Raw genomic sequence first — 23,394 nt, 5'->3', positions numbered from 1 at the left:
CAACCCTGTGTTTTAGTCCTTGTGCATGTACACATGGATTGTTTGCCCTTAGGCTGTACAGTGACTACTGGACTTTGCTTTCTCCTAGCTTCCTACCCCTTACAAAGAAGTATTTTTCCTTGTACACAGTTCAGTATTATTTTAAATATGTGTTGCTTTCGCAGTCTGCTCATTTAAATTGTAAACACTTCAAAATAATATTAATTTTACATTAGACAGAAATTACATCATGGTACTATTCCTCAGGTATGCTACCTAAACAGACACAGATTCAAAAGCTGTATATATATATTATTGTATAGTGATTTTTGAAACAGGAGAGTGTGGAAAACCTGCTATATTGTACAGCAGAGAAGATATAAAAAAAATGGAAAACAGCATGGCTTCATGAAAATATTATATGCTGATTTTTGTACAGATACACAGTAAACTCAATAATTCTGTGCAGTGTGTGACAAAGGGAGATACTGGCAGCCCAGCTATCTGGAATTTTGCAAATAATTATATGTTTGTTTGTGTCTTTCGGCTTTTCCCGTTTAGGGGTTGCCACAGCGGAACTCTGGTCCGCTAATGACTGGCAGTAGATTTTTACGTACTGGCTTGCCGGGCCTAACGCACAACCTTCAATGAAGGAACGCCCATTCACGCATGTCGCTACACAGAAGACGCTCAAACTAGAATCGAACAGGCAATGTCTAACTGTGAGGCGACAATGCTACCGTAGCACCACCACCGTGAATATCAACGTGATTCATATAAGGTGCTTGTGTTACAATGGTATAAGAACTGTATGTCATGTGTATATCAGACTTGTTTGTACAGACGTGTGTTAAATAAAAAAGGTATTTTGTAAAGGACTGAGCTTAAAGATGCATCCACAGTGTGCCCTACTGGAAGAGAACAGAAATGTACACACAAAAGTAACTGTTTAAATGTATATATTTTAATAGTGGAAACAAACACAGGAGGTTAACTTCAGTCCAGCAAAACTTCAGAAAAATAGAAGAAATTAAATTACTTTATGACAGGAAGAGACAGGATGTCTATATGAGGATGCTCGCTGTGTTGTCTTTAAGGAGAAATAATTACTAGGCTTGAGATGTGAAAGTGTTTTATTGTTTTATGACTTCCAGTATATGCCAAAGATCTGAGGAAAAGCCCTTGTCTGTGTATTTTCACAGGTAAATACTAAATATTGCTAGCTTCCAGCAGTGGGGGGGGGGGGGGTTCATGTGAGATAGTCAGATGACAAGAAATTATGTAATTCTGCAAGCTATCCTAGCAGTAATATCTGGGATATTAATTTAAGAAGTCTCTTAGAGAGACACAGCATTCTGTATTCTTTTACCTGACAACAAGTACAGAAGATATAAATCAAACCTCAAAGAATGTGTGTGTCGGCTACTTGGACAGGAACATGAAACACTGGTTGGACAGAGAGGGTCCTGGAGGTCTTGGTTTGGCCATTCAGCTGAGATCTGAACTCTATAGCTGTGCCGGGGGGAATCTTATTGGGGATCTGGAGAAAGAGGGAGAAACCAGTCCCAGAGAGACTGTGGTCTCTGTGTGCTCTTAAGGGAAATTGCACTTGATGCAGAGAGCTGCATCTGGTAATACTGTGTGTGTACATTGTCATCCTCCCAGTGTATGTCCCCCACTGTTGCCAGTGGTGAGGACTGAGGCTCCTTGATTACCAGTCCAGTGGTGGGGGTGTCTCATTTATTGGCTTGAAGTGGTGGGATATCCACATATTGGGATTCAGTGTTATGGATATTGAACTCCTGTATCCTGTAAACAGTTGTCACTAAAGAAGGTGTTTGTACTCTCAAGAAGCCACACAGTGAACATTCAGAGTTTCACATCACAATAGTTTTATTTATTTTTTGTTAGCTGAGTAAATCAAGGAGAGCAAGCAAGGATATCTGCAGAGGGTTATGGCAAGCTGACAAGGAGCCAGTTGGCTGAGGTGTGCCAAGCCAAAGGACTGGGGCATGCCAACCTGACTAAAGCAGAAATGATTGCAGCTGTAGTCACAGCTGCATCACAGACCAGTAACCAAGAGGACAACCAGACTGGCCTTGGGGATGTACAACTCTCAGAAAATGGACAGTTCAACTTTGCCTCAGAGGATTTAAAAAATCCATTTGGAGTTAAAGAGACTAGCCAAAAAGTTAGAACTAGAATCAGCTGAGAGACTGTGGAGTTTGCAGGTTGAAGAAAAGGAGAAACAGATGGCATTATAATCAGCAGAAAGACTGAGATGTCTGGAAGCTGAAGATAATGAGAGGCAGAGGCAACATGAAAAGGAGATGCTGACTCTTTGCCAGGGTCATGAATGTAATGAGGAAGGGAGTAACTGAACCCCAGAAGTAACAAAGGTCAGAACATTTTTTCCACAATTTACAGAGGGTGATATTCTTGATAGTTTTAATCATATGTTTGAAAGGGTTTGTAAACAGTATAATGTTGACCAAGGGCTTTGGGTGTGATGCTCCTGCACTGGCCCAGTAATCAAGGAACCTCAATCCTTACCACTGGCAGCAGTGAGGGGTGTACACAATGGGAGGATGACAAGTACACACACAGTAAAGTGCGATTTCCCTTAAGAGCTCAGAGAGATCACAGTCAGTCTGGGGCTGGTTTCTCCCTCTTTCTCCAGATCCCCAATAAGACTTCCCACTGGCACAGCTATAGGGTTAAGATCTCAGCTGAGGGACCTCCAGCACCCTCTCTGTCCAACCAGTACTTCGTGTCCCTGCCCAAGTAGTTGACACACATACACTCACACACACACACACACACACACACACACACACACACACACACACACACACACACACACACACACTTTGAGATTTGGTTTATATACAGTACAAATACACACACACACCTGGGAAAGTCTGGCCCAGGTTTACTAGCTGTGTCCGCTTCTGCCCAGACTATAGGGCAGTTTCCACTGCCACCAATACCTTCTTATCAGCTACTATAAGGCCCTTACAAAGGGTGTCTAGTCCTACTGTGTAATGTTACTATTATCTAAATGGTAGTTTTGACCAAGAGCAAGGCTATTTAGGAGTGGCCTGTACAGTGTCACCAAATACATATGCAAGCACTCTAAGAGCTTAAATATGTGTCACAAATATCAGCCACAAAGATAGGTTGAACTATATTTAATAATAAATAATAAAAGAACAAAACAATACTCAATAAACAAACATAGTTACTTCAGAGTTCAAAATCACAGGAAATATTTTAAAACAACATTGCAGGACAGTCTCAAATAAATACAGAAACCATCTAAACTAATCTTTTAAATGCAACCAGTGGAGCCATGTAGCATATAGATATCCATGGAGGTAAGGTGGGGAACAAAAGTGGGAAAGCCAGTAAGTGGGAATGACAGAATGCCAGCAGTAAGCTGTCTGGAGACAACAAGGGTATCAAACTACCACAAGAGGACAGAGTGACTGCAAGGGCAGAGGTGAGTAGTAGTACCCAGGCTGACAGTGAGGCACTGCTGTCAGAGAATACCAGATTTCCTGTGGAAGGGGGCTGGGAAGGGTTACAAAAAGAGAGTTGAGATAGGCTCAGCTCTCAGATCCTACATTACAAGGCCTAAGGGAAGTAACTAGTGAGGCACCTGATTCTCAAGGAAAAGGGAAATTTGTATACTGGGACAAAGGGTTACTGTATAGAGAGTGGACCCCTGAGGGAGGGCTAGAGGGTGAGAGAATACAGCAGTTGGTAGTGCCCAGAGCCTACCATCTGGCACTTCTACCCATAGCCCATGACATTCCCTTTGCAGGTCTTATGGGAATAAAGTGTACCAAGAGACACATTATGCAGAACTTTTATTTGGCCTGAGATTTCCAGGGATGTAACAGGGTACTGCAGGACCTGTGAGCAGTGTCAAAAAGTAGGCAAGGCAAGAGATAAGATCAAGGCTCCTTTGATATCTTTGCCTGTGATTGAGGAACCATTTCAGAAGGAAGCTATGGATATTGTGGGGCCTCTGAGTACCCCAAGTTCCACAGGAAAGACATATATCCTAGTGGTAGTAGATAATGTTATCAGATACCCTAAGCAATGGCTCTGTCCTCCATTGAGGCAAAAAAGATGGCAAATGCTTTGTTAGAGATTTTCAGCAGGGTAGGTTTCCCAAAAGAAATACTGACTGACAGGGGTGCCAATTTCATATTTGACCTGCTGACTTGTCTGTGGAAGCACTGTGGAATGAAGCATCTAAAGACCACCCTTTACCATCCCCAGACTAATAGTCTGGTGGAGAGGTTAAATGCTACATTAAAGACCATGCTATGGGCATTTGCAGCCCAGAGGGAGTGGGACAAATATTTGTCACATCTGTTGTTTGCTTATAGGGAGGTGCCCCAGGAATCCACAAGCTTTCCACCCTTTGAGTTGCTGTATGGGTATAGGGTGAGGGGACCTCTAGATTTGATTCATGATGAGTGAGAAGGTGAGTGTGAATCCCACAAGAAGTCTGTTGTGGCATATGTCCTAAATCTGAGGACAAGGCTCAGAGAACTCATGGGCTTGGGCCTAGGAGAACCTGGCAGAAGCCCAACAGCAGAAAAAGGTCTGGTATGACAGGAATGCTCTAGCTAGAGGGTATGCTGTAGGGCAGCAGGTTATTGTTCTCGTTCCTTTTAGACACAACAAGCTGCAGGCAGCTTGGGAGGGACCCTTCAAAGTGGTAAGGAAAGTCAGTGATGTTAACTACATGGTAGAACTGATAGGCAGGAGGCAGGGACACAGACTGTACTGTGTAAACATGATGAAACCTTACCATGACTGGGAGGCCCTGGAGTTATGTATTTGCAGTAGAAGGCAGGGGGGGTCTGAGGGGGATCTATGGCTAGAGGGAGCCAGCCAGCAAAATCCCAAATTACTATGGTGGAGCCTAGGGTTTCAGGCACATGATATGACAGTACAGCACTGCATTGGGGTCAGCAATGTAAAGGCAGCTGGAATCTCAAGACAGGGAATAGAGTAATGTATTCATAGATAGGCTCATCCTTCTCAAGTAATGTTTCTCAAAGGCCACTTGAAAAACTAGCGTGAGTCTTCAAAGGGGGAAGAAATGTGACAAAGGGAGATACTGCCAGCCAAGCTATCTGGAACTTTGTAAATATTTATATGCCATTTGTGAATATCAACATGATTCATATAAGATGCTTATATTACAACTGTATTAGAACTGTATGTCATGTATATATGAAACTTGTTTGTACAGGCACGTGTGTTAAAAAGGTATTTTGTAAAGGACTGAGCTTAAAGATATATCCACAGTGTGTCCTGCTGGAGGAGAACAGAAATGCACATACACTATTGTAATTGTTTAAATGTGTGCATTTTAACAGTGGAAACTGGAACACAGGAGGTTAACTTCAGTCCAGCAAAACTTCAGAAAAGTAGCAGAAATTAAATTACTTTATGACAGCAAGAAACAGGATGTCTACAAGAGGGAGTTCTCTGTGTTGTCTTTAAGGAGAAATAATTACTAGGCTTGAGATGTGGAAGTGTCTTATTGTTTTATGACTTCCAGAATTTGCAAAAGATCTAAGGAAAAGCCCTTGTCTATGCATTTTCAATGCCAGCAGTAATATTTGAAATATTAATTTAAGAAGACTCTTAGAAAGACACAGCATTCGGTATTCTGTCTTTGACCTGACAACAAGTACAGAAGATCCATTCACCACATCTGCCTTGCTCTATAGGTAAATTTCTAGGGAACAGTAACTCTCTTAGATATACTCAGGAATATAGCAAAGCTTAGTTTAGATATTTTCTTCATTTATTTGTGACTGTCCTGCAATGTTATTTTAAATATTTCCTGTGATTTTGAACTCTGATGTCACTGTAAATATGTATTTAGTATTGTCTTGTTCTTTTACTATTTATTATTAAATACATTTAAACATTTCATTGTGGCTGATCTGTCTAGAGATATTTAAGTTCTGAGAGTACTTGCATATTTATTTGGTGACACTGTGGGCCACTCCTAATAGCCTTGCTCTTGGTCAGACTACCATTTGTATTAATAGTGACATTACACAGTAAGACTGGACACCTTTGCTAAGGGCCTTAAAGTAGCTGATAAGGAGCTGGCTGCTGGTAGTGATAACTACCTTATAGTCTGGGCAAAAGGGGGCATAGCCAGTAAACCTGTGCCAGCCTTTTCCAGGTATGTGTATAAATCAAACTTCAAAGAGTGTGTGTGTCAGCTACTTTGGCAGGTACACGAAGCACTGTTTGGACAGAGAGGGTGCTGCATGTCTTGACTTGGCTACTCAGCTGAGATCTCAACTCTATAGCTGTGCGAGTGGGGGGGGGTCTTACTGGGGATCTGGAAAAAGATGGAGAAACCAGCCCAAGACTAACTTTGGTCTCTGTGTGCTCTTAAGGGAAATTGCACCTGATGCAGAGAGCTGCATCTAGTAATACTGTGTGGGTACCTTGTCATCCTCTCAGTGTACGTTCCCCACTGGTGTCAGTGCTGAGGATTGAGGCTCCTTGATTACTGCTTCAATGATGGGTCATCACACAGTACATCAGTGCACCACTGAACTGGTCTCATAAATGCATTTATATTAGTACGTCAGATTTTGTGAACTATTGGATAGAATTGGCATTGCAGATATTCCATAAAGAGCAATAAATATGATCTTTATGATCCCTGAAGATCTTCAAATTGGTTGCAGCAGATGCACATTTGTCCAGTGTATTTGAAGACACGTGAGATATGTACTATAGGCAGCAGACTAACTGATTTCCTCAGTAGAAAACGTGAACTGAAACTTTCCTATCTAGAGGTGCTGACTAAATGATACCATTGCTTTAACAGCAGAAAGCTGTCAATACACTAAAGAGACTTCAGGAACAAAACTACTGAGTAAAAAGTGGCAACCTTTACTTTCACAAAACCTGACATTCAAAAATATGTCATAGGAAGCTGTAGTAAGAATATATTCTTTGTAATGTTCACAACAGAAAGTGTAAAAAACTGTTTAACTGTAAATCAAACATTGATTTTGATTGTCATTGTAGAGATGGGAGTTTTATGCATGTTTCTTTTCTACACAAGTTGGACAGTTTCAGCAGTAACATTTCTTAAAAAAGCAAATTCATTCTAACATTTAATCTGATCTGCAACCTTTACAGATGCCAAAAGAAATTAAAAGTGAGGGGAACATGGGACAGAAAGAGAAATGAAAACAAAAATATGTTCTATGGGAAGAACAGAACTGAAGTATTTCATACAACTTATTGTGGCCTAAACAGTAACATTCTTAGGGATTTGCATGTACTACTTACACTAAGCTTTATTTCATCCTGATTTAATTTCCATTTGTCTATGCCCCCAGTTCATCCCACTTGTCCTCTGTCACCTAGTTTCCCAATGTTTGTTAACAGTCTGATTTGCATGTGTGGGGGGTGCACAAAGAAGGAGGGGGGCTCCTTTCAGATTGATTTATTTTTTCGGGCTGCACTGGTCTTGGAGCTCTAACATATTTCACCTTTCATTTAAGACAAATAAGAATGAACTCTTAATGGTTCTGGCAAGTGCTATAAGGGTCCACAGACATGGTTCAGGTTGTAGATGAAAAGATACACAGATTCTTGGCAGACCTACTACATGACACTGCTGTAACAAATGACCTTTGGCCAGGCAAGTATGTGTATGACTCATAGAAAAAGTCTAGGTGGAGAAAATATTCATCAGCAATGAAATGCACGTACCATTACTTTTAGAATTAACAGGAATATCAGTTTACAGTTAACATATGCAGCAGCACTTATTATCTGAAAAATAAATAAATAAAAGGCTGCAGTTCAGAGGATGACATCTCATACAGAGGAATTTTTTTTTTTTTTACTTTAGGCTGTATCAGTGAAGTTCACTAGGAGGAGCCCACTCACTGATTGGTCTAAAACCTCTGGATGGGCATCTCCCTTACTAAATGAAATACCAGCTAGCCGAGAAGGTGGGGACATGCTGATGCACCAGCCAAATCACCTGAAAACTGAGTAAGCTTTCTATGGTACATACACTGACAGCTTGCTGCACCCATTACTGGCAACTTTCCAGGGAGCTGGACTATTTACTCTAACAATATACCCGCAAGCAAGGCAAGGCACGGCAAAGCCAGACTAAATGTCAAATTCTCAGTCCAAGCTACTAGATGATTCAGATGATTTGCAAACCTTAGATACGTCAATGTGCTATTGAAACATGGATATCTGAGCACTCTTGTTTATATACAACTGAAAAACTGTATGATACAAAATGTTATTAGTCTGAAACTGAAGATTGAAGACTATGATTCCTGTGATATATGTGTATACAGTTAACTATACATATCAGAAATACCTACAAAAAGAGGTGAAAGATATAATGTGTTTACTCCAGCAAATGAACTTTGGGTAGTCAAGGGTACTTACCAGTTGCAGGTAACTCCCTCTTAAAGCTATATCTACCATGTTATTACAATATATACATACATGTATAATACATATCTCTTACTTTAAAAAGAAAATGTGTAATAAATAATACATTGATTCTGTATAGGCTATAACGTAGAGTGTCATGTGAAATACAATAATACAAGATTAAAACATCAATATAAAATTTTGCAAAACACTTTAGAGATTTAGGCCAGGATTCAGAAACAAATAATCCACTGTGGAAGATAAAATTGCATGAGGTGTGGACAGTGGGACGTGCTTCAGAGACACATTGAGCGAGGTTGAGCGAGATCACAAAATACAGCTGTCTGCATAGTATACAAATGACTATATACTGAGATCGAATGAGCAGCATTATGATAATGAGGAAAATTACTGTATAATGAGATGGAATGAGTAGCATTATGATAATGAGGAAAATGACTGTATAATGAGATGGAATGAGTAACATTATGATAATGAGGAAAATGACTGTATACTGAGATCGAATGAGCAGCATTATGATAATGAAGAAAATGACTGTATAATGAGATGGAATGAGTAACATTATGATAATGAGGAAAATGACTGTATACTGAGATCGAATGAGCAGCATTATGATAATGAGGAAAATGACTGTATAATGAGATGGAATGAGCAGCATTATGATAATGAGGAAAATGACTGTATAATGACATGGAATGAGTAACATTATGATAATGAGGAAAATGACTGTATACTGAGATCGAATGAGCAGCATTATGATAATGAAGAAAATGACTGTATAATGAGATGGAATGAGTAACATTATGATAATGAGGAAAATGACTGTATACTGAGATCGAATGAGCAGCATTATGATAATGAGGAAAATGACTGCATAATGAGATGGAATGAGCAGCATTATGATAATGAGGGTAAACAGCATGACAGAGTGATTCAGAAATGTCTAAAAATGTTGCCATGAGCTGTGACCACCATTGTAGCTGAGCACAATAAAACTGTGGTGAACAGAGTTAAAAACCACTCTGAAAACATATGTATAGCAGCATGTTACTAGAAATGTATATGTCTGATGCCATCGTGTCTACCAGTAACCACAACGGTGCATGTCATTGCTCTCGGCATAACAAAAGTATATAAACTAACACTAGCATTTCTTCACATTTGTGACAATGAAATAGTGGACTGCTACTGTGTGGACAAAGATGTCATACAACAGCTGGTACAGATGGTCACCCTGATTTGCAGACCCATGACATACATGGAATACCCATTACTGTGGACCCCAAGGTATGTGTAGCTATAGCAATCTTCAAATGACTACCTGTGGGCATTGTAGCTGTATCCCAAACATCCTTCTGAGAGATACCATGCTACAGCACATGGGCGAGTATATGTGGTTTCCACATATCACAGAGGACTGAAACAATACCATGTGAATATTCTGTGAACTAGTCCATCTCCTGATGTACTTGGTGCTATTGACTGCACCCACATCACCATCATGGCACCCCCCTGGGGCACAGGGGCAATAGTATATCAAGCATATGGGATTACATTTCATTAACTTCTAGGTGGTATGCAATACTCAGAGTATAATACGCAACATTTCAATGTGCCACCCATGCAGTGCCCATGATTCCCACATTTAACATGTGCAACTTAAATTAGTGATTTATATGGGGTGATTTTCCTCAGGGACATCTTACTGAACATACTGGATGAGCCCTGGAACCATGTCTAATGACACCCATATGAAACCCACAGACCATGGCACAGAATACATAAAATATTATAGCATTGCATACCCAAAACATTGTCAAACAGGTTAATGGACTGATGAAAACCAGCTTCTTTGGCTTAGATGCTGCTGGTGGCTTGCTGAAGTATGCTCTAATTTATTTTATTTTATTTATTGCCTTTTTACTGGGAAAGTCTGAATGCGTAAAAAAAAAAAAACATTTCAGCAGAGGTCCAGGGAGAAAAGTTCCACATAAACTTCAACGAATCCATGAACAACACAATGTAGTAAGACAAGGTATACAATAATAGGAAATAATATACATATGAATTACTTACACCAAAAAAAATATACAGCAACAGCTACTTCAGATGAATATACCCGTTTAGATGAAGAGAGAAGAGATACTTCTGATATTACAAGGATTAAATATAAAACAGCATATGCAGTTTAGTTTCAGAGTGATGGTGGGCTGGACACAGAAATAAAGAGGGGGAGGGTCAGACAAAGTGTGAGGCCTAGTCAGAAGAGTTAAGGAGTGCCCGGTCACTATGTGGAACACGGTGGGTGGCTTGAAAGAAAAAGGAGGTTATTACTAAGAGACAGATGAATAAGTAGAAGGAAATTAGATTTGTGTGAGGGGAGATGGATTGACTATAGTATTTAATTTGTCACTCTTTCTACTGGATAAATTATAGATAGGTAGAAAGTAGGTAGAAAGGAAGGATTAGAATTTATGGTTTCTAACTGTGTCTACTATGCTAAGTATATAGTCTATCCAGGTGAGGGGCACTGACAACCATTTGATTGTTAGACAACATTTTAACCGTATTTCAAAGGAGGCCCAAGATTATTCTTGCCTCAAAGGAAAAGGAATGTCTCTCCAAATTTTGGAGACATAGGTTGAGGAAAAAAATCCCTTTCTGATTCATTAGATTTGGTGATTTGTAGAAGTTCATCAGTAGAATGAAGTGATTTGGATGGAGTGTAAGGCTGAATGAGGTTATTAAGGGATGAATACTTGTCCGATTTACAGAAGAGGCTACGAACCATGAGGAACTGTGAGTATGTGAGAGGAATGGGGAGTCCTAGCCAGGGTAGTTCTTTTTGAGCTACACAGTTGTGCATTCTGTAGGGAAGGTTTGTAACCAATTTGTCAGTCTTACTGTGGCATTGACTTAGCTTGTTAAGCAGGGTGGTTTGAAGGTTGGTGAAGATGGTGCAGAATAGAGGAATGTGTGCAAGACTTTTTGACTGGATGCTGGATGTGCCAGTCTAATTTCAGATTTTCATCTATGGATACACCAAGTAGTTTGGTGTAAGGGACAAGTTCAATTTTTGTATTGTTTGCAGAGGTGATGGAGAAAACACTTTTCTGACTATTTTTTGCTTGGAAGTGAATTTTGATTTTTTAGGGTCGAGAAATAATTGTGGTATGTTTAGCCAGAGATCTCTTCTGAAGTGTGGGAGTCTTGGTTATTTATTGTCTAGATTTTTGGCTCAGCAGATTAGAGTGGAGTTATTGGTGTATTGTACTATAGATTAATTTTTTGTTGTAGTGCTAAAGTAATTGATGAAAATGTAGAATATGGAGCTAATGATGTAACCTTAGGGAACTCTGACAGTAATGGGAAAAAAAGTGGAGACATCATTTGGAGTCTAACTCTAGGGATCTATCAGACAGGTCAGTACATGATGATTTAGACTTAGGTAGGAAAGGTTTTGAAGGAGAATGAGATGGGAGACAGTGTTAAAGGCTTTAGAAAGGTCAAGGAAAAAGCTGATTCAAGGATACATCCATTTCTGCTTGTATTGACAGTATTAATAAATTTGAGTAGGGCAGTGATGGTGCTGTGGTATGGATGAAAACCATGTGATAAGGATAGCAGTGAAATTTTTGTGATGTAATTGAGTAGCTGAGTTTGTATGCATTTTTCTAAGATCTTAGAATGGGGGGGGGGTAATATAGATATTAGCCTGTAGTTGGTGATGTCAGAAAAGGTGCTATCTTTGTGGAGGGGTAGAATACATAATTTCTTCCAAAGTAAGCAGACATAGGATTTTTTGAGAGTGCGGTTTATCGAGATGGATACTAGGAAGGCATTGATTTATCAGGTATTTTAATATATTTAGCTGGTATGTTTGATGCTTGGGAGGTAGACTTTAATTTTAGGAGAAATGTTTTTATAGTTACAATATAGACTGGTTGGAAAGAGAAGGTGTGAGGGTGGTTAAGAGACTGAGCTGAATTGTATGGAATTAGGGTGAGGGGTGAGGACTGAGTTTAGTAAGGTACAGACTAATTTAATGAAATGGGAATTAATCAGACTAGGGTCAATAGGGCTGTTTGTTGTGGGACTGGGTTGTGTATTGTGGCCAGGGTTTAGAATCAGAATTATTGAGGATCAGAAAGTTTTAGGGCTGTTATGGGCTGATGTTTGGAGGTATGAGATCTCATCAGACACAGTATTTAGCATGGTTTATAAACTGTCTGTATGTCTGCAGACTGTTTCACGTTTTGTTTAAGAATCAGGTTTAATACTTTATCTCTCTGCTTCATAATTTGTTTAGTATATTTGAACCTCTTGAAATGTGCAGATATTTGCCATCTGTGCAATGTTAAGCAGCATGTTGGTATGCAAACAGAGGAGATACATCAGGGTTCTCCCATTGGATAACAGATACGTCAGGGTTCTGCCATTGGATAAGAGGATGTGCCAGAGCCAACAGCAGTGAAGGTTCTTGGTGAGGAGTATGCAAGGACTTACCTGCAGACTATGACCATGTGAGCTGGAGATGGATTTTGCATGCCATGGCATTGGCTATGTGGGCAGAATATGGTTCATAACAATGAGCCAGATTAGACTAAATGAAAAGTAGCTGTGAAGCATGAAATATAACAGTCAGGTCAAGCCACACTTTGCATGGACTGGTCACGCTGTGTATCAGACAAGCTATCCTGGCAACACTACAATGATCTCTAAACCACAAAAAAGAAGGAAACAGGTTCCAACCACGAGCGATAGGTTCTTACAACCACAATCCACAAGCGCAAAACAGTCAGCTGGCCAAATGTCGACAATAAGCTGCACTGATGTATTAAAACACCTTTATTCAACAAGTAACGTGAAACGCTTAAAGCGTTTTTCGTTTAGAACAATGTCCAAACTTCCTCAGACAAACACTGGTTTACACGCCAGTTCACATTTAAATGTTGCTCTCGGATGATGTCACATAAAACCTTAAAGGGCAATAGTCCCTTCTTTGTTGTTATTTAAGAAAGTGTATGATACATACTTTTTACAAACAAGCCTCCTATACAGTTTAAAACATACTAGTAGTAATATTTTCTTCTAATTAAATACATAACTTCCTACCATATCATTACTAATTTAAATACGTCCTACCTATATTTTTATTGTTGTAATTTTTATTAATACTAAATCATGTAATAGAACTAAAAATGAAAAAATAAAAGGTAATGATATAATAATAAAAGATAAAACAGTTTTTATATAAAACCATGTATAAACATTAATACATTTTATATGTACATGTACATACTGCCTAATGAATATGTACATACAAATATTAATACACTAAACATTGTGTTATGTTTAGGTGTTAGTGTATACCTAAATCTTACTATGATGTTTCTATTATAGACTACAGCATCGTGGACAGAGAGACTAATTTGAAAAAATATTCGTTTGAAAAAATATATATATATATATGTGTGTGTAACAACGATGGATGATACTCACAGGACTATTTTGTCTTATTTGGCTTATCTTACTTAATTTGATAATCAATTAATAAGGTTATTTACACCTTACAAAAGTATATAAATTCTATTTTTATTTTTATTTTTATTTTTATTTTTGCAAGATCCCTACTTGATTCACTTAGTGACTATAATGCAGATTAGCATGCTTTTTCTGTTTCTATTTTTTACATTAATCTTTACTAACCCCATGAAAAAGGGAACTCCAACCCCAAGAGTGTTTATCTTATACCCAGGTATTATTTAGACTAATTTTACTTTACCTCAATAAACTTTTTAGTTTTAATATGCATGTGATTGAACAAATTTCATTCAACCCAGGGTCTCTACAGGATGTTAATCTGAGTTGCCATTCCAGTTCTTTCTTTTCAAGGTACAACCTTAACATGTTCTCATTTGTCAAATTTAAAGGGTCTGTTTGTACTTGGTCTATGACCATAAACTTAAATGTGTGTCCTGAGTTTATATTACAATGTCTTGCTAAGGCGTTTTCTTCTTTATTTTTTCTAATAGCATAAGTATGCTCATAGATACGGTCTCTAAGACGCCTGTCCGTCTTCCCTACGTAGAAAGACGGACATTTTTCACATTGTGCCAAATACACAACTCTCTTACTATTACAATTGTAGTTACCATTTGTAAAGTATGTTCTTTTATTAATGTTGAAAAAATTCCCAAGCATTATGTAACTACAATATCTACATAGACCACACTTCCTTGTTCCATTCTTTCCTTTCAAAGTATGTGGTTTTGTTTCTAACAGTTGTTTAAGGTTCTTTCCTCTTCTGAACGTTATTATTGGTCCGTCCTTTAGGGTACTCACTAATTCCCTATCTAATGACAAACTAGACCAATATTTTTTAACTACATGACAAATCTGACTTGCTTCTGAACAGTATGTAAAAATAAATGCAGTGTTATATTTTTTGTTGTTGTTGTTTTCGTTGTTGTCTCCTGACATTTCAGTTTCTAACTCTAATCCAAGTCCGTTGCCTATGTTGGTGTCTGCCAGTTCAAGATTACCATCTACAACTGCATTCTGTTGTTCAATATTAATGGTTAAGATTGCTCTGTAAATACCTCTCTCTCTTTTTCCAATGACTTCCTTAAAAATCCCATCCATAAAACTGGTTGGGTAACCTCTATGTGAGAACATTAGGTGTAGGTTGTCACATTCTCTTTCAAAGTCATGGTCTAAGGTGGTCATCCGGGCTGCCCTTACCAGCTGCCCCTTCACCACAGATTTCTTTTGGTGAAGGGGGTGTTGGCTTGAAAAATGGAGGTATGTATTTGAAAACGTTTTCTTTCTGTGTATTTTTGATACATAACCATGTAAGGTTTTTGTCAGTTCAATATCTAAAAAGTTTACCTTGATTTTGTCAAAATTCATGGTAAATTTTAAGAAGGTTGTAGTACCTGTAAGTTTATCAACTAACTCTTTTGCTTCTTTTTCTTCTCCTTCAATTAAAATAAAAATGTCGTCTAAAAATCTCTTGTATATATGTATATTGGAACTCCAAGGTTGGTTTAATACATGCATGGTTTCCCATTGTGCTAATACTAGATTTGCAAAGCTACCTCCCACTGGGGACCCCATTGCTACACCAGACCTTTGTACGAACAACCTGTCTTCAAATGAAACAAAATGATTTTTAATATGCAATCCAATAGTTTCTCTACTATCCTACATTCATTTTGTGTAGCTCCCTTTGATTGAATAAACTCCACCACCCATCTTGTACCCAAGTCTTGTGGTATGCAAGTGTACAAATCACAAATATCAATAGTTAGAAAATTTAATGATGGTTCAAATGGTGTGTTCTGCAAATACTCCAAGAAGGACCAAGAATCTTTTAGTATTTGTTCTTGTGTGTTTACATACTTCTTCAAAATTGCATCCACAAATTTTGCACAAGGGTATGTTGTAGATTGCCTTGCGTCTACTAGGGTACGAAAAGGTGGGTTCCTTAGGTTTTTGTGGAGTTTACGGATACCAAAAATTTTTGGTATCCTGGGTGCTGGAATGTTTAAATAGTTGTTTTGCTCTATACTAATTAATCCTTCTAAGTATAGGTCATTAATTATTGACCTTACATTACAATGTGCTTGATTTATTTCATTCCTACTTGAATTTTCATAGGTGTCCTTTTCTAATAATGTTAACATTACACTGGAATAGTCCACATTGTATACTACAGCAAGACCTCCCCCTTTATCAGGTTTCATCAGTCTTATTGGTAGACTTCTTAAGGAAGAGAGTAGACTGTTTTCTTCTCTCGTGATGTTAGGGTTTTGATCCTTTTTAGATCTTTTTACTATGTTCCTAAACTCGTTTTCACACAGATGTTCGTACATACATAATAAAACATTTTGTGGAGGGTTGAAGCTACTAGCTACATGTAAGTCATTCATGGTGTTGTTGTTGGTACTACCAAACAATATGTTTAAATTCAACTTTCGCATGAATAACTTAAAGTCGATAAGAAGTTCTACTATATTACAACATTTTGTAGGTACAAAAGTCAATCCCTTTGCAAATAGTTCAACTAGAGTTTCATCAATGTGACATCCAGTGTAGTTGTATATTGAAAAGTCCCCAGTCTCATTCGTTATGGTTTCAAGTAGTCTTAGTCCCACTGTTTGTTCGTACTCCTGGTGTTGTACTGTTTCCTCTGTCCGTTCTCTGGTTGTGGTCTGAAAGCTCCCCCCCTCCCCCCCCTGTAGTTTTTTTGTTGTCGTTGGTATTGTTGGGGCTGTTGGTAATGTTCTACTACTTCCCAATCTGTATTGTCCCCTCTGTTGAAGGTTCCTTCTTGAATTTGTTCGTCCTGTACTACACAGTTGTTTCTATCAACCTCAAAGTCCAAGTCAAGGTTGTGCACGTCCTCAACATGGTTTTGGTCGTTGTCCCTTAAATTTCGTCTTCCTAAGTCATGGGGTTTGTTAAAATGGGAAAAGTTCTTTGATTTCCCATTTTTATTTTTGTTTTGTGCAGTCGGTGGTTTTGGAAAAGCAACCCCCTCCCTGTAAGCTTTCAAGTCTCTGTTCAGTTTTTTGATTTTAACTGTTTTCAATTTTACCATTTGCTGAGCGATACTTGAAAGTGTTCTATCAAACTCATATTCATAGCGATGGTAGTTTAAGTCACTTTTAATATCTTTTTCTAAAGCAATGGTTTCTTTTGTTAGTACCTCCAGGTTAATTTGATAATGTTTGGTCATGCATTTCAAGATTTCTAGTCCATGTTTGTTGTATAGCCCTGTTAACTCGTTAAAGAAATCTGACCCGTGTTCTAGTCCATTCGGGTAGGAAAACAGTCTGAGCCCCTTTGGGACTATACTTTCTTTGATGCATTTATTTAAATAATTTAGTTCCAGTTGTGCCTTTTTTAGTTTAAATAAATTCACATCAAACATTTTTAGTTTCTCTGTTAAACTGGATGTACTTACTGCATTGTTTTCGTCTGTATCATCGTTGTGCTCCCCATCAAAGGTAAGTTCTTTACAAAGCCAGTTTCCTGTGTCAAAACAACCATCGTATGTCCTCTTACTGCATTCCCCTACTGATTCGTTGTAAGTTCTTATCCGGTTCTCTTTAGTTACTCCTTCTCTCTGTCCACAATGATTTTGTTCTCTCCTTAAATCTGGTAAATCAACATGCTGCTGGCTCAAAGCGCTTACATTCTCCACTTTCTCTGTGAGGGTATCCAAACGTTTATTTATCAGTTCCAACAATTGCGTTAGGTTGCCCTGTGAAGGGCAATCTCCGTTTAATGATGTATCCATCCCTCGTGGAAAGCCGGCCTGCCCTCCACACAAACTGAGAACTGTGTTGAAGAAACGAAACCTCTAAACCACAAAAAAGAAGGAAACAGGTTCCAACCACGAGCGATAGGTTCTTACAACCACAATCCACAAGCGCAAAACAGTCAGCTGGCCAAATGTCGACAATAAGCTGCACTGATGTATTAAAACACCTTTATTCAACAAGTAACGTGAAACGCTTAAAGCGTTTTTCGTTTAGAACAATGTCCAAACTTCCTCAGACAAACACTGGTTTACACGCCAGTTCACATTTAAATGTTGCTCTCGGATGATGTCACGTAAAACCTTAAAGGGCAATAGTCCCTTCTTTGTTGTTATTTAAGAAAGTGTATGATGCATACTTTTTACAAACAAGCCTCCTATACAGTTTAAAACATACTAGTAGTAATATTTTCTTCTAATTAAATACATAACTTCCTACCATATCATTACTGATTTAAATACGTCCTACCTATATTTTATTGTTGTAATTTTTATTAATACTAAATCATGTAATAGAACTAAAAATGAAAAAATAAAAGGTAATGATATAATAATAAAAGATAAAACTGGTTCTTGCTCTGACATGTTGCAGTACATGATATGTATATGGGTACACTCATCTAGAAGGCCAGCTACTGACACCAATGGTAGTAGGTGAAATTATGTTCCAATGGCACGTTCTCTACCAGATATGAGGGAACAAGTCTGTCATCCCAGACAGAGGTGCCAGTATAAGATGAGTGTGTAGGCAAACCCCTGCCAGTGGCCATCATCTAACATGCCAGGTTGGTCGTCCTGGTGTGGGCATCATGGATCACCTTGATGACCCTATGGTGTACTTATTTTTTAACCTGCTATAGTCACTGACAGCATTTACATCTGCAACAAGGTGCCACCGTATAAGTTTGCAGAAGACCCATTTACTATTGCCCATTAGGAGGATCCACTGGCCATAGTCATGGAGGGGCTGCAGGAAAATATCTGTCTCTGTTTGGGAGAACATCTGCGCTCATTTTCTTTCTTTCTTTTGCAGCCATTTTGATCTATAAATGTGAAGTTACATATGGCAAGCTGTTGGCCAGTGATATCTGCTGCAAATAAACTAGTGTTCCAGCTCACAGTCTGCAATGAGCACAAACCGTACCATACCTGACCCAACCAGAGGCACAGACCCCTTCAACAGATTGCTGTTGTGGAGCAGCTGTCATAGCCAGTCACAGGCATGTCTGCAGCACATCTCACAATGCTGTATATATCTGTGAAACCCATTGTGTCAGTGTTAATGGATACCACTCTGTCGATACACTTGGTATATGCATCTCTCCCCACAATCACATACACGGTCTCCATCACATGCAGATGGCTGCAGTTATGTTCACTTCTATCCTGGCTATACCCAGTTGGTGCTTCTCTGCAGTACCTGTTATCTACATACCCATCTGCCCTTTGATGTCTCCCACCCTCCCAAGACACAAACAAACAACAGGTATGGTAACAGCATGGCCACTGCCAAGTGGTATGTGCTCCTTGGGCCTTGTAGGTAGTCAGCACAGCAGACGGTCGAGGACCACTGCAAGCCATCCATGGGTACATCACTAACAACATCTGTGTTGGACCCAGGAACAGTGGTACACATTGATGTCAGCAACACATCCCCAAGCCCACAACCCCCAACCAATCACAGCATGTTGCATAGTTATTACTTGTCAGTTCATAAAATTGCCTTTGGAATAACCTCCTCTCAAACAACAGACAGAAACACATTTTGAAAAGGAATTCCACCTTCAGCCAACAACTGACAGACATACTTTGAAAAGTAATTTCCCTTCCAAACAACAGACAGCTACATTTTGAAAAAGTAATTCCCTCCATAAAAGGCTTAGACATATACACTTTCAAGTAGACACAATTAATCCCAAATTGTGCAAGGCCATACATGATAACCACGCTGTGAATCTGTCAAGACCATCAAGTCATCAAAACTCGTAAAAGTAGTATTTATTCATTTATATTTGTTTATCAGGATAGAGCACTGACCTCCATGGATCTTTTTCAAACACAACCCAAGAGTGCTGTCTGGTTAAGTGACTTCCTTAGAGTCACAAAGTTATGCAATGGAGGCAGAGGGAATCAAACCCTAAACCACTGGATCACAGGAAACAGCTCATTAACAGCTTATAGTACTCAGTTTGACTTTTACTGGTAATGTATTTCCACCACTGGTACATTACTCTTGAAAATAATACAACTAGCTCGCTGGGTATAGATTTGGCATTAGCTTTACATACAGGGATAACTTCATGGCATTTAGCTGCATACTCAGAAATATGCAAAATATTTTGAAAACCATCACTGGATTTTCACTAATGGCCCAGCAGTGTCCACTGGAGTATGTTTGAATGGCATATCTGTGATGGGCATAGGAATCAAAGGCTTTTCAAAGTTTAGATGAGAATCTGGCTTTTGGACTCAGGGCATTCAGCATAAAAATTCTCAAGTTCTTTCATTATTCTTGTTAGGATCTGTGCTTTAGTCTCGTCCATTCCTAAATATTCCCCAGCACTTGACTAGATGCCAATCTCATCACTAAATTTGTGAAACACTGGGGTACCAACAGTTAGCATACTACCTCTCTATCATTACTTATGCTGAATAACAAGTCACTTCATAATTCAAAGTATGGGTAAAATGTAGGAACATTTTGTTCAGATTTTCTGCCTATAACCCTGGTTACATTTTCCATGGCTCTGCTTAATGTACCATCTTTCCACTATGCCTTTTAAAAGATAACTGTCTTAGCTGAAGGTTAACTGACTTGGTGGTTTCTTCTAGGTTAGTTTTTCATGAGGTAGAGGGTACTTAACTGCCTCCTCACCTACCAATATAAGCACTGAAGGCTCAATGTCTAATTATACAATGCCTACTCTAAAACGTGCATGCTGATTGGCCAGCCCAACCAGCGTACCCGTTGTAAATCCCTCAATATACTAACGGAAAAAGGTCCGGTCGCCCGGACTTTTTCCGTTAGTATAAAACACTGTCTCACTATGTTAAAAGAGTTTAACATAGCGACACAGATTTAAAAAAAGCAACGGAGATCTCCGTTGCTTTTTTTAAAGCTGTCTTTTTGCTTTTTGCTTTTTTTTTAAACCTGTTTCGCTATGTTAAATGAGTTTAGCATAGCGAGACAGCTTTAAAATAAGCAACGGAGATCTCCGTTGCTTATTTTAAAGCTGTATCGCGATGTTAAACACAATTAAAAAAGCGAGACAGTAAAAAGCAACGGAGATCTTGCGTTCTCCGTTGCTTTTGCCCACAGCTCTGATGTACTGCGTAGGCATGCGCAGTACATCAGAACTGCCGCGGAACACCAGACAGCTGTGGAAGGGCAGCAAAGAGGCATTATACAATGCCATTATTTAAGAAAAATAATTATTTATTTTCTTAAATAATGTCATTGTATAATAGCAATAACCCACTTCTGGGTGTGGGTAATGCTGGATTTACCCACGGTTGTCTTTGTTTGGTCCCTCGGGCTTCGCCCTCGGGACCAAACCACGCCAACCGTGGGTAAATCCAGCATTACCCACACCCAGGCATGGGTTATTGCTATAATATTCTCCTAGAAAAGACAACTCAAACCAGAATTCTTTAGTATTAGTTGCTGTCCCTGCCTTATTTAATTTTCATCTTCCCTGTCTTTGTGATCTTGATACGTAGATCCCTCTTCCTTTTGCACAGAGCATTTTGGCTCAACAGGAATATAATTAGGGTTCTTCTCAAGGGGTTCTATCAGCTTACTTTTTCTATTACATTCACTAGCTCATTAAACAAATCTCCTCTCACTAACACAGCCAGATAGCTTTCTTTCCTTAAAGAGACACATGCAACTTAACAGAAACACTTCTCATTTAACAAAACATCTTTCTGTTTACAGTGAACTGTGTATAACATTGCTAAAGATATTGTTTATTTACTTTTTATGACACTGTCATAACCTGCTATAGGCATTATTTACACAAGTTTTTAAACACTGCTATAAACATTATTTACACAAGTTTTAAACACTTTATTTTTGGTCGCTATACTCTTCGATCACACTATCTGCGGTGGTGGTGCTGCGGTAGCGTTGTCGCCTCTAAGTAAGACGCTGTCCGGTTCGATTCTCAGCTAGAGCGTCTTCTGCGTGGAGACATGCGTGAATGGGCATACCTTAGTTGAAGGTTGTGCGTCAGGCCTGGCAAGCCGGTACATAAAAATCAACTGCCAATCATTAGCGGACCGGAGTTCTGCTGTGGCGACCCCTAACCGGGAAAAGCCGAAAGACACAAACATACTCTTCGATCACACTACATTAGGAACTCTGGGTAGTCAAGGGCATATATATTGTTGCAATGCTTTTGGTCATAAAGGCAGTGTGTCAAAAGGGAATTAGCTATTTATTTTTAGTTGAATCTCCTTTTTTTCAAACATTTTACTGCTGTATGCTGTGGAGTTTACTCCTAGATTATAAAAGTTTTTCCTTTTCCCCACTGCTGTGCAATCTCGGAGTTAGTATATTTAAATATATTTTATTGGGTGTGTGGGGTATGTGAAATGCTTGGCCATTGCAAAAATGATTTTTTATGTTTTTGACCATATATGTGGTTGATTTATTTATATTTTTATTATTTGTGTGCCGGCAATGCTTTTTCAATAAGTGTTATACTCTTTTATATGCACATACATTTCTCTCTCTCTCTATATATATATATATATATATATATACACACACATATATATATATATATATATATATATATATATATATATATATATATCAATCTAACACACACACACACACACACACACACACACACACACACACACACACACACACACACACACACACACACACATATACATATAAAAAGATATGCACACACACACACACACACACACACACATATATATATATATATATATATATATATATATATATATATATATAGATATTTATATATATCATATGTATGTATATGTACAACCCCCCAATGAAAAGGCTTACATCATTTGAGAATGAAAAACTTAGGTAAAGTTACAAAGTGCCTTTGCAATGGAAATGGTATACCTGAAATGCAGAATAAAATCTGTTTACTGTCCCTCTACCAGAACAAATTATTGTCAGTCAAACCAGGATGTACTAGGGCATCCTCACAACAGCACACAAGTATGTCATAATGGCCTAGAAGAGTATGGATCCTTGTGAATATCAATTTGATAATCCTTGCTACAGGAAATTTATTTTATGGAACTGTTGCAGAGTATTAGAAAATAAGCCTTTTCAAGATATCAGTCATAATTCAATACAGTTTGGGAAATGCATCCAGTTGTGATAGTATTGTGGATTACAGACAGCAGTTTTCTTTGCCCTGAAGTGATGTGATAGTATTGTGGATTACAAACAGCAGTATTCTTTGCCCTGAAGTGATATATTAATTTATACTGTCTTTACATTATAACTGTTTGTGGACAGTTGTATTGATGTGCCCCTTTTTTTCTTCCCAAGGTCCAATTTTCTCCTTCCATTCTTACCTCTCATTTTTTTATTCTCA

At 38.5% G+C, this 23,394-nt stretch overlaps 1 protein-coding gene across 2 annotated transcripts in view; it reads right to left on the bottom strand.

Moving 5' to 3' along the window:
• CPA6 (carboxypeptidase A6) overlaps positions 1-23,394 on the bottom strand; it is a 1,209,807-nt gene that overhangs the window by 497,911 nt on the left and 688,502 nt on the right. The gene's annotated exons all lie outside the window — the stretch shown is intronic.

Source organism: Protopterus annectens, chromosome 3.part1, assembly GCF_019279795.1.
Source record: "Protopterus annectens isolate FY-2018-M chromosome 3.part1, PAN1.0, whole genome shotgun sequence".
NCBI lineage: Eukaryota > Metazoa > Chordata > Ceratodontiformes > Protopteridae > Protopterus > Protopterus annectens.
The sequence above is the reverse complement of the archived record's forward strand: the minus strand, read 5'-3'. Positions and strand labels throughout refer to the sequence as shown.